The 13163-nt window shown below is 36.8% G+C and overlaps 1 long non-coding RNA gene across 1 annotated transcript; it reads left to right on the top strand.

The window, feature by feature from the left end:
* Positions 1–5698: 5698 nt before the first annotated feature.
* LOC139128355 (uncharacterized) lies at positions 5699–9207 on the top strand. Its single transcript, XR_011551268.1, has 3 exons — positions 5699–5903; positions 6185–6253; positions 7364–9207. It is a non-coding gene; the product is annotated as an uncharacterized lncRNA (long non-coding RNA).
* Positions 9208–13163: the final 3956 nt, after the last annotated feature.

Genomic DNA, 13163 nt, shown 5'->3' on the forward strand with positions numbered 1-13163 from the left:
TGAAAGCAATGCTTGGAAACACAAGTTATACTTGTATTAGTACAACAAGCATACTTATAGTTAGGTGACTGTTAGTCTAAACAAAAATTCCATAAACAATGGCAGTAAACACCATACAGTGTGATAGTAATCGACTGGTTGTGTTTCGAAGATAGTTTGTCTCTGACGTAGGTTTATGCACTAGGTGGTCATAGGCACCAGCAAAATTATTAATTAACATAACAAGATCTAAATTATGAATACAAAGCATATTTGCGACAAATGCAAAAAGATGCAATGTAGTATTACGAGGATGTTTACGAAGTTTGGAAGAAACAATAATATATTTGAATTATATTTAGAATGATGAAGGTAGACAATACTTAATGAAGGAATAAGAGAATTTCCCGTGATGGGTTTTCAACGTATCACGGTGAACTTTGAATATAATTGTGACATGTAAATTTCAGATCAGACCTGCATTGATGTTTACAGTTGGACGTATAATTTTATTTTAATTCATATCTATCATATGATCAAAGACATGCCCTAAAGATAACGTTCAAATCCCATTCTAAAATAATACGGGAAAGGTAATACAAAGTAAGAGAGAAAAAGTACAACAGACAGAGCTGGAGGACAGAGCGACCAAAGAGAAGTCTAAGGCATTTAGACAGAGAAGCGTATCTTGGGCGATGACACCTGTCAAGCTTTTCAACCTAGAAATAAAGTGTATTACCCACGAACTCTGAACATCGCGTAGTCACTTGAATACTCCCAGTGCCTCTCAGCAAGCCAAGACGAGTCAATGAGTAAAAGCGACCAAGACGATATAACGAGATAAACAACACGAAAAACCGAATAGTAATAGTTGTTTTTACAACATGTACACAATGAATTTCAAAATGTTGGGGCAGAACAAAAAGTGTTCGTTCAAAACCTGAAAATTTTGAAATATTAAACTGCAAAAGTTACTGAGTTACAAAGTATGTAATTGTCACTCAAAAACAAATGGTAAACATCTTGGTAAAACCTGAAACTACTGTCTCTTTCATACAATTACAATTTTTGTAGTGAGAAGAGTGGGTAGCTCAATAATCATACAGCCTGGAGTGTAAATCCTCCTTTTTAAGTGTCCTAAGTGTCAAATAATACAAGTCCCGAGCACAGTTCCTGTTGAGTTAAATGCTCCATTAGCTGTAACTTTTGGCTATTTATTCTGAATGCTGTGTATCAACTACTTTTTAGCCTACTTCCATTAGCGCTGATCGAGATGTCAGATTTGTTACTAAATATAGCTGCACGCGCGCGACATCGGACACCGCTGCCTGAAATTCGGACAAATTTTTGTTGTTGCATGTGCGGTTGTTGTTGCAGCTTGAATTCGAAGCAATAAATTCATATGAATTAGTGTTACTTTTAGTATGCTCTGTAACATTGGCAGAATTTGTTTTCATCGTTCTTGCGGAAAATTCTGACAAGTATTTATTTTAGCACATTAAAGAAAAATGACGTTCAGTGATCAGCGCTATTGCATACTAAAATATCAAATATTCTGCTTTTCAAGACAGCCAATGCCGAATGGCCATTGCTACTTTTGAAAACATAATTCTTATCCGGATTTATAAAATGATAGCACAAAATGTTCCAAGTAAGAGCAATGTCAACTGCGTACGAACTATTTGGAGCATTCAACAACGAACATTTTACTGTACCTGCTTGCCCCGGTCACAGTCCTCTGCCCCGGTGCAGATCCAATATCGTGATCAATCGCGGATCGCGGAAAAGTTTATGGAATTCAGTTCTGTTCCTTATTTGAAGCCAGACCAGTCAATAACTGTTTTTGATCCGTATTTTATGAAGACAATAAAATTTCACGCCCTTCCGCCGACATTGAACACTTTAAGGGAGAAATCAACTTTTGAAACGGTCGATCGATCATACGTAAGCTTACACTAGTCCGCTACAATAGGAGGTGCAGATGTACACTTTACGTAAAGCGGCTGATATACCCTTTTACGATAGCTAGTCTAATATCAATTGTATCGAAACGATCGTATGGCATTTGCGTTTTTGCGACATTTAAGTAAGTGCTGCATATCGGCACTCTAAATGTGTCATTGCAGACAAAGGAAGGACACAACGCGGCGTATTTTCCAGTAGACGATCTGTGTTTGTTTTTCAGATTTCGTCCAAAAACTGAACAGCACGCGGACGGCAAACAAAGAATTATTTTACGGCACCTAATATTATGAAGTGAGAAATTTTTATGCATTCTAAAGTTTAATTTGTGGAATGTGTGATCATTTTGTAGATAATTTTATTCAGGGATGTAAAGTAATTCTTTAAGTTTAAGAAGACAGCTAAATGCTTACAGCATTCAAGGAGTTAGGCCCTAAAGGACAAAGTCGGCCATTTTTTTATGAATTTTGTTTGATAGGAGATACTATTTATATTCTTTGGCATGTTGAAAGATACTGAATAAATGGGTGACCATGCATATATTCGACCCCGGTGTTAGTCAAATTAAATGAAACCATCTCGAAAATGAATTAATGGTCATGACCAATAATTCATTTTCGCGATGGTTTCATGTATCATGTCTAAAACCGGGGTCGAATATATGCATGGTCACCCATTCATTCAGTATCTTTCAACATGTCAAAACAAAATTCATGGAAAAATGGCCGACTTTGTCCCTTAATCTAAAAAGAAATCGATTTGCAACAAAACTGATGATAACTATGATCACAGTCCCTCCACCAACAGGATGGATGGAGGACGGATGGACTGTGCTATCATAAAAAGGCGAGAATAGCATCATACGTACAAAACAATCTTTACGGTCTCAAATTTTCGGAGTCTCTGCCTTTACCAGGGTCTATGCAACCACTCAGATATAAAGTAGACAGGGCCATTACTTAGACAGCTTCCATTACAGTTGGCCATGGCTTGCTAGTGTTAGCTATGAATAGTTAAACCTCGCTTTACTTTGATTAAATGAACACTTCGTCGTACCGTGGCCCAGTTAGCTGGATTGTGTTTGAACACTAACACTCGAGGTCTATGTCTGCAGTGAGGGATTACGATTTTAAAACCATGAAAAACATTTTGTGTTACTTTGTTACACCAGTAACAACTGCGTGAAGATATTCCGTCCTGTTATTAAGTTAATGACACAAGACGCCTTTTTTGTGAGTCATAGGCATGTGATTCCATGTATAGATTTTGAAGGTCTGACAGCTTGGTGTGGTGCCAAATTTACCAAATAGGGTGATGTTTTGGTAGTGCTGTGGTAGTCATACATATCTTTCCCTTATTTGGAGTGATTGTGCAATGCCCATCGACCTTTTGCGAGCATGAGAATAGACATTGAACAAAGGGGTTTTTGTTTTCAATGGACAGTGAAGTCAGAGCAACATGTTATCGACTGACAGTTTGTCGGGATTAATTCGTTCCTTGTAACGTGTCAAAGCTTTTATTTGCCCGAATAACTACGCTTTGCACATAAAATTGTCGACAACATTTTGTTTCTTTTTAATATAGGGAAGAGGAGTTCCCTTATGTGTGTGCATTTTTTAAAGAAAAACTTCCACTTACCAAAATTACTCCCTTTTATCGAGATTTCTTTTTGGTCTGCAAAAATAGCATATTCTATTAGATGTTGACTCGGGAATCGCGGAACCTATTCTTACAGACAACTGTCTATTTCTATTAGCCGAAGTTTGCCGTGGTAAACAAAGGGGTAACATCATATAGAAAGTCAATGCCAACAAGGACCTGCACAGAAATTGATGTCGATTCAACATTTCTGTACTAGAATAAAACAATAAAGACTTAAGACTTGTTCCCCATGTACAGAGATAACATATATAGAAATTTGAAACCCAATTGCTGATATTCCTCATTGCCAAGTACGTCGTATTAACACCGCTCGTGCTCCTACCTGGTATTTTCTATCGAAGTAAGAAACTAGTGAACGTAGCGAATGTGAGCCTTTTTTCCCTGCGAATACAATTTTTTGTTACAACTATGCCTGATCGATAGATTACGCTTACTGATATATCATAATCAGAGTCCGCTCGTACCGGCGATCTTTAATGATTAACGCTAATTCTTTAGGGTGGTAGATGCTTTATGGATAACAAATTGTCTTGACATCAGAATAAACGTCAATATGTTACAACATAGCATAGATGTGTTTCTGAAATAAATGCATGACCATCATCACAAAATTGCAAACCTCTCCTCTGTATTTGATTCTAGAGACCTGATGTGCTGTCCTTGGACAAGGAAGACATGGAAAGTAAAATGCTGGCAACAATGTCTGAATTCTTAGGACTTACGCAAAACATTGGCGAGCACAACAACAAGGTAATTACTAGTGATAATTTGTCCAGTAATTGGGTTGGATAAAGCATTACGAATGTTGTATTCAATAGACGTTGTAGCAAATGTATATTCTATCTAGGTTTTAATTTTTTGACGATGAAAGCAATAGTTGCAAAAATTAAACATTCTCAAACCTGGTAGACTTGCCAGCGATGTTGAAGGAGGAAATACGACAACCACATCTTTGACAATCACATTGAATACTCGATAATGCTGCAAATGCGAATGTGATCCCTGTATATCGTCTCGATGAATATTTCTAAAATTCTTTGACATTTATTGGTTGTTCAGGATACGTGAAGAATGAAAAAGATAATAATGAGTTCCACGTGACAGCCAATTTTAAGCATTGTAACTCCTACGATTTGAAGAATGGCTTTTTAAATTTGAAGTTTCTTCATATTTAAATGCTACTGAGCAAAGCCACATAATAAGTTTAAGGTGAAACTCATTGAACATCCAAATATCAAATTTTGAACGAGCGCTTGTCATTATCTACAGTCTGTGTGCAAAACCTCGTATGTAACTCCTTCAATGTCTTTCAATTGAAGGACGTGCGACAGATTGTTTTTAAATCGGCGCTTGGACTGCAAGACTGGTGTCATGCGTTGATATAAATGTTTGACTATAAGAAAGCCTATTTATAGGCTGTTTGACAGTTCGACCGGATCCGGATATGATGTTAACTATAGATCGTCCTGACATACGGGGTATTAGGACGTCAACTGTGCCTGTCCGCCATGTTGAATTTCCGAATGGCCGTTCTCGTTCAGATTTTACTTGTTTATTAACGATTTCTAAAATGAACAAAACAAAACCTGATTCTTAATTAGCTGTTTAAAACGTTTAAATTTCTGGCTACGACTCTATCATTCGGAATTTTTTTTAAATTTAATTCTGTACTGACAACGATCGAAAACCGCGGATCAGACAGAAAATCGCAGGTAAGCACAGCATCTCGATCAGTTTGAAAGACACTGAAATCGAATACTTCGGGATTAAAATTAAAAGTTGGCAATCGAAGAGAAGGATATTAGGGACCGATCAGCGGACGTTTAAGTATATTTGAAGAGTGTAGTTCAGTGGTGACATCTTTTATTTTCTAAACCTGGACTTAAAATGGGTTACTGTGTGTAGTTAGTGTCATGCGTTTTATGTGAACGAAAAAGACTTAGAATCGAACATATATTATTTTAAATTCTCATCAATATTATCGATTAAATATATACCGTCAATTTGTAAATTCATTTTTGAATTATATTACTTTTCTGTTCGGAAAAAGATGCCCAAAAACAAATCACCTTGCGTTCTGATTTTTCCATTCGTTTTACATTTATTTTAATTGTTATAAACAACCTTGACCTAGTTTACTCTCTTTTTCGCAGCTGCCAACATGGGGAACTGTCTGCCTTCTAACCGCTCAGGAGGGGCAAGAGAACCAAGCGTAGAGTACGTCAGAGATGATGTGGTTGTTTTAAGTAATGGAAGATGCGGTCATTGTCTTCAACAACAGGGGACAAACCATTGTCAAGGTAAGCGCTTGTTTGTTCCGATTCGCCTCTTGTTGCGTTTTCTCTAGTTTACACCAGCGAAACAATTACTGTATGTGTTACTGTGAGTAAGTTGTCGATTTTCCTTCTATAACTTCTCTATGTATCCATCACTACATGCTTTTTAAACCATCCTCCCTTGCAATTTCCAATGTCTATGCCGTTTCATTCAAACAAGTACAACTTTGAAAATTGAAAAAAAAGACATCTGCTTGGTTTGCTTAAAGCTTGAAAGATAATTTTTCATTTCCTTCCGTCGAAAGGTCCACCATGGTGATTTAGCTTTAGAGAATCCGCTACCAAACCAGACAGTTTTTACGGTACATGATCAGGTAGGATATAGTTAACATTTCAATTTCCATAGCTCTGGTAACTCAACAGTAAAAAAGCGCGGGAAAGGCAGGGTCTTAGTAAAACGCCCTTGCATATTAAGAAAGATCAGGCAGCTTGTTTGAATTCAGCGACTAACGAAGGAGTTAGATTTTGTGCAAGAAAAAAATATCTCGTCATTGTTACAATGATGCTATCTTAAGAGAATGAGTTATCATTACTGTATAGATTTGCGCTTGAAGCTTACTAGACACTTACCTATAGTATAGAATATTTGATTCTGTGAAGTTTGATAAATGCTGGTATCAGTGATAAAAATATATAGGCCCTACTATCTAAAAAACCTAAACTTTCCATGGCTGTTCCAAATGTTGTTGATATTGCAATATTGCGCTGCCTAACTCTCAGGTATAGTTCTGTGTGATTGTTTGATAGACTAGACTAAAACATTCACACGTCTTCAGAACTAAGTCTTCGTCTCCTAAAAGCCGAAAACTGCTTTCAACCGACGACTCTTACCCATTGAGCTATAAAATGCAACTGGTGTATCTTAAAACGGGATCAGTTTCCCAGAAAGCTGTGGGGACCATAAGGTATTTCGAAAGGAAAGTATGTTTAAGTCATACAAGATAAATCTGTATTACGGTGACTCTTCTCTGTACGTATTTTAAATAAAAGTGTCTACATTTATCGGCTACTTACAAACGATATGGCACATAAGATGGATATGAAAGGTGGTACTTTGGGAGTTCTCAGTAGATCATTCTGAAGTGATATGGACATGGAATAAACCGACTTCACGAAAGAAAGAAAAGCACAAGTACAATGGCGATTGGCCATCTTATTCCTTCTTCCTTTGTAAAGGAGACACAAAGATACTATAGTACTGCAACAGACTGGGTGACAGTTTGCTAAAAACCATTCATGTTTTACCTCAAAGGAAACGGATATTTATGTACTTTGAAGAACTGCGAGTCAGGTTTTTTTAAATAAAGAGCCACAGTTCAGTAATGGACTTTTGAAACTAACAATGCTTGTAGGTCAATCTCCCATACTGAGTATTTCATTTAGCTGTAGGTGAACCTTACCAGTTCATTCTTGTTATTTTCCAGGAAAGTAGATCTTCACAAAACAACATAGAAAGATTCAAGAAGGACCAGTTTCAAGAAAAACGTCTGTCCGTCTTGCCTTAGAAGAGCCTTGTCCGTGCACTACAATATATCCAATGCAAATGTATCAAAATGTTTACGCGAACATTGACATATAAAGAACGGGGGTAACAGCAATCTTGTCGAATTTCACATTCCCTCTACACAGGACAGTTACAAGGTTGCCAGTTTTGATGCACGTCTTTCCATATGAGAGGCGAACATGTCAACATCGTGAAACAACGTGCACAAACGCTGCACGGTTTAAACGCAATTTTAGCTTCGCTTATCCCTTGTAAACAAATATAGCAACGGCTGCAAATAAATATGACTTTGACCATGACTGCTAAGACAAAGGAAAACAAAGTCAATGTGTTGCAGTGGTCGAGTCCGTAGTGACGATCGAAACCACTTTAGGAAACCATGGACTGAAATATGTTTTATCACAGTGACAATTTTCTACTCCATAAGACTGTGAGCTACCTAGATTGGCGAGCAATTTATAGTCTTGGTAGCCAAATAATGAGGTACTTACTTTTTGAGAGCTCTGTTGTACATTTCTGTCTTGTTGTGTTGTGTTGTGTAGTATTTGGTATTTCTGTTACTGATTTGGATGGGCACTTTCACTACAAAATACGCACATTGTACTGGAAGAATACATATTTCAAAGACTAAATTAATTAGTAGTCCCCTTTTCAAATGTTGGCGATTTTAGAGTTCTTGATGAAGTCATAATACTGACCTAGCTGAAATCTGCCATATTTATGCGAATGTCACTGCCTTTCATGTAACGCTGTATTTGATGGGAGTGATCGTCTGAATGTACACAAAAAGAACGTTTATTTTAAATGCAGGTACTTATTGTACTGAAGTTAGTCATGTGACTAATGTTAAAACACGATTGGAACTAATTTGGGATAATTAGATCTTCATATCTTTTTAAATTTCTCATAGGTGTTAGGTGCCATATAGCTGAACGTTCCAATATTTCAAATACTCCTAAAAACAAGTGTATAATTTAAAAAGAAAAGCCGATGAGCTTACATTTGCAGATTAAAATGACCTTACTACACCATCCAATTATCCTAAATTAGTTCCAATCGTGTTAAAATGTTTCATCCAATTTACTAGAATAATCGTCAATGTACCAACTGGGTTTCCCGTCAAAAAAATTATGGTCATGTGAGACAAACGTCACCAGTGATATGTTTTAACGACTGAAACAGATTGGAACAAAAACACTGATACCAATCCTCCATTCTTCCTGTTGCATATGAAGGTCATCGGGGCATGTATCATGATATGATATATTGCAGCATGGTTCGGTAGACTGGACACATTACTTACCCTCAATTTCCATTGGTTTCCCCGATCTCCCAGATAAGTGGAGTGAAAAATTAACAAGTTTGAGTAAAGAATTTGCAGACCTACATCTCAACCGTTTGCTCTTGCTGTGCATTTATAGTTTTCTCAGCTTTTATGACCAATCACAAGAGAAAAGTTCCAATCTGTGGGTAGTGGTCATTCAAGTGAGAGAGGACGGAAAGCTATTGCTATTTTGTATTCTTTCTTAAAAGAAGTGTGAGACACGAGTCACTTTACTCTGCGTGTGGGAAGTGCACTTAAGTGAAATATGGAAATGATCCAAATAGTAGCACATCTAAATACGATAACTTTCTCAAAAATTGTGAAAGGACATTCCCATCAAGGTCGGGGAGGGTCTTTAATGTCTAAGACAATACGTGACCGCAGAAAAGTGACCACTTTTAGAAAAAAATGTTAGACTGGACATGTATATCCCACGGGTAATTTTTATAATACTGTTTAAGGTAAGGTTGATGTTCCTTCATGTTGTCAATGTATTTTCAAGCTGTTTAACGTCTTTAGATGCTATTAAATATCTAGACGAGTGGAAGGAACCATGGGGCAATGGTTAAGGTATCAGTCTCACTGTAAGATGATGGTGAGTTTGAGACCCGTGTAAGTCTAGAGTAACGGACTCACTATTGGAGGATGGTGAGTTGGAGACTCTAGCACAGCGTTGTGCTCTTGAGCACGGCACTTCACTCCTCATTGCTCATTGGGTAGTGGGTTATAGGTACTTCATCCTGTTATTGGGCATTCGCCAATTGGATGGATTGAATACAAAGAAATAGATTTGGTAATTTTTTCTTTCATACATTTTTGTGAGTAATATTAAGACTTCAATGTTCTAAGTTTGATTTTGTCTTAGATTGCAACATCACATGAAGACAGGAAATCTGGGAAATCTTGAAAGGCAACTACTCTTGATTTGATACACCTTGACTGTGTATAGATGAATGACTGACCAAAGAATTTGCAGGAACTCTTCAACTGTTTTGGGAGAGTTATGTAGAGGTAAATACCTTCTTGAGTGCCAACAGTATTTCATCAGACCATGTGGGTTTGGTTTTAAAATTCAACAGAACTTTGAAAACCACTCACTACTGTAAATATTGTCTGTAAAGGTCGGTGAGAAGAGTTCTTACTCATGAGTCTGAAATATTCTCAAAGAATCTCCAGAATAGATGACACAGTTGTCAAGAAAGAAAAATAGCGTCAATGACACTGTAGCTCCCATCCTGGACTATTTAGTGTTTGTTCTCTGGTCAGATATTTGAACATGTGTGAAAGGGATAAAGTGCATGAAGTGAAAATACTTAAATGAAATGTACTGGAGACAGTGAAATATGTTTAATGTAATTATTCAGAATATAAAATGGGAAAAAAAAAGAATTAGATATATCGAATACTGTGATACAACCATTAACTCAACAAGTCATTTACAATGACATAGTCCCCACTTGTAATAGGAGTATTAGTCTTGATGGGGCAGGGAAATGTGGTCATTAAGAAGTATCACTGGAGTGTATATGTTGAGATCTATGGGCACATAGGTCTATGTCGTTGTTCCCAATTTGAAACACATGAGGCATGTCTAAGTTATGGTTCTAAATCGGGAAAAAAGATCAGACCTCTAGCAGTATTGGCCAGCCAAGAAATACATATGCGCATTATAAATGAGGTACAAGATGTGACATCTTAAGGTCTAATATCCTATCAAAATTGGAGGGTATAGAACTTGTCGTTACTGAGATATGCATATATATGTATAATCAAGGTCAAAGGTCATCGAGGTCACATGACATTTTGAAAAAAAAATTATATTGCTAATTAATCCCTATATGCCAAAAAATCAGATCTCTAGCTCTATTCGCTTGCCCAGAATTAGATGTGTACATAATTAATGAGGTAAAGCGTGTGTTGTCATAAGGTCTCCCATCCTACTAAATACAAAGGACATAGCACTTGTGGTTACTTATTTATTGACATAAACATATATTTTAGGTCAAAGGTCACTCGAGGTCACGTGACATTTTGTCAAAAAAATTGTTTTGCTAAGTTATCCCTATATACCAAAAATCAGACCTCTAGCTCTATTGGCTCGCTCAAAATTAGATATGTGCATAATTAATGAGGTACAATATGTGGCGTCATAAGCTGTCCCATCATACCATACATGAAGGGTGTAGCACTTGTGGTTACTGAGTTATGGACAAATATGTATATTTGAGGTCAAAGGTCACCGAGGTCATGTGACATTTTGTCAAAAAAATTGTATTGCTAAGTTATCCCTATATACCAAAAATCAGACCTCTAGCTGTATTGGCTCGCTCAAAATTAGATATGCGCATAATTAATGAGGTACAATATGTGGCGTCATAAGGTGTCCCATCATACCATACATGAAGGCTGTAGCACTTGTGGTTACTGAGTTATGGACAAATATGTATATTTGAGGTCAAAGGTCACCGAGGTCACGTGACATTTTGTCAAAAAAATTGTTTTGCTAAGTTATCCCTATATACCAAAAATCAGACCTCTAGCTCTATTGGCTCGCTCAAAATTAGATATGCACATAATTAATGAGGTACAATATGTGGCGTCATAAGGTGTCCCATCACACCATACATGAAGGCTGTAGCACTTGTGGTTACTGAGTTATGGACAAATATGTATATTTGAGGTCAAAGGTCACCGAGGTCACGTGACATTTTGTCAAAAAAATTGTTTTGCTATGTTATCCCTATATACCAAAAATCAGACCTCTAGCTCTATTGGCTCGCTCAAAATTAGATATGTGCATAATTAATGAGGTACAATATGTGGCGTCATAAGCTGTCCCATCGTACCATATATGAAGGGTGGTAGCACTTGTGGTTACTGAGTTATGGACAAATATGTATATTTGAGATCAAAGGTCATCAAGGTCACATGACATTTTGTCAAAATATCCGAGATATCTGCGTGAACGGATGGACTCACGGATGGACGAACAGACGGACATGACCCAATCTATAAGCTCACTGGACTTCATCCGTGGGGACTAAAATTGTGTCACTGCATCCTTTTTGCAATATGAATACGATGAGAAACTAAATTTTTATTTTTCGTGGCCTTATACATGGGAGTCTATGGAGATCTGCCTTATACATGGGAGTCTATGGACGTGTAAACTAAAAATATGCAAATTTCACCACGATTTGCCCAAATTTGGGAAAGGTCACTCCTATGCACTTCCATACCAAGTTTCAAATCAATCGGACTTGTGGTTTCAGAGCAGGAGATTTTTTGACCAAAAATGGGAGAAAATTACAAAAAAATTCATGAAAAATAGCAAGTCCAAGATACTGACCCAAGATGTGCACAATCATTTCATGTCAGCCCAAAGTACTTACATGCTAATTTTTCATGTAATCTGCTCAGTGGTTTTTGAGTTTTTTCAATTTTGACTGTTTTTACATTTTTTCACTTAATTTGCATATTTTTGGCAATGACAACTTCATTTGAACAAAATCTCATCTACAGCCCATCATCCATGTACACACCAAATATCAAGATGAAATGTACAGCGGTTTTGGAGTTTTTGATGTTGACGGACAGACATACAGACATACAGACATACAGACATACAGACACACAGACATACAGACATACAGACATACATACATACAGACATTTCCCTAGCCTATAAGAATAGCTTCCATTGCCATATATACATATGGCTATGGGAGCTAAAAAAGGATTGTACATCAATGAAAACCACGTTTGTGGTGTGCCATGTAGTTTATTGGTATATTTCTGAAAAAGAATGTGTATACAAGTAAATCAATGAGCAGTTGTATTATTCATTTTTTCCTGAAATAATAATGTATTTCAAAAAACATGTCAGTGAGACATTAAAATGCCTTATCTATCAATAATATGATTAGACTGATTGCAATTGCATGTGTTCCCATGGCACCAAACCCTCCCGAATCGATCTAGCCATTACCAAGAAAATTATTCCTTAATTCAGACAAACAAACTGTTTTACTATATTTCTTATACATAATATTTCTTGAGCCAGGGATATCTTCAAGTTAGCTTACTTTGATGTTTGCTGCTGTGAAGTGGCTATTTCTTGTCACACACACACACACACCACACACACACTCCACTACAATTTTACCAACGTTTAGTTCATCTATTACCAACGGCAGGGTAGGTAGAATGGGCCTCGGGGACTAATATTCAAACTTGCAAACTTTTACAATTCTTTTCTGATCTACCACTTGTAGGAGCTCATTTAAAACATTTTGGTGTAAGAAAAATTAACCACCCAAGTTTTAAGAAAATCGAAAATTGCAGTATTCCCCATTGGAGTTAACTCATGGATGGCAGCCATTTTGAACTTCAACTG

This window comes from Ptychodera flava, unplaced genomic scaffold (assembly GCF_041260155.1).
Source record: "Ptychodera flava strain L36383 unplaced genomic scaffold, AS_Pfla_20210202 Scaffold_50__1_contigs__length_938362_pilon, whole genome shotgun sequence".
Lineage (NCBI taxonomy): Eukaryota > Metazoa > Hemichordata > Enteropneusta > Ptychoderidae > Ptychodera > Ptychodera flava.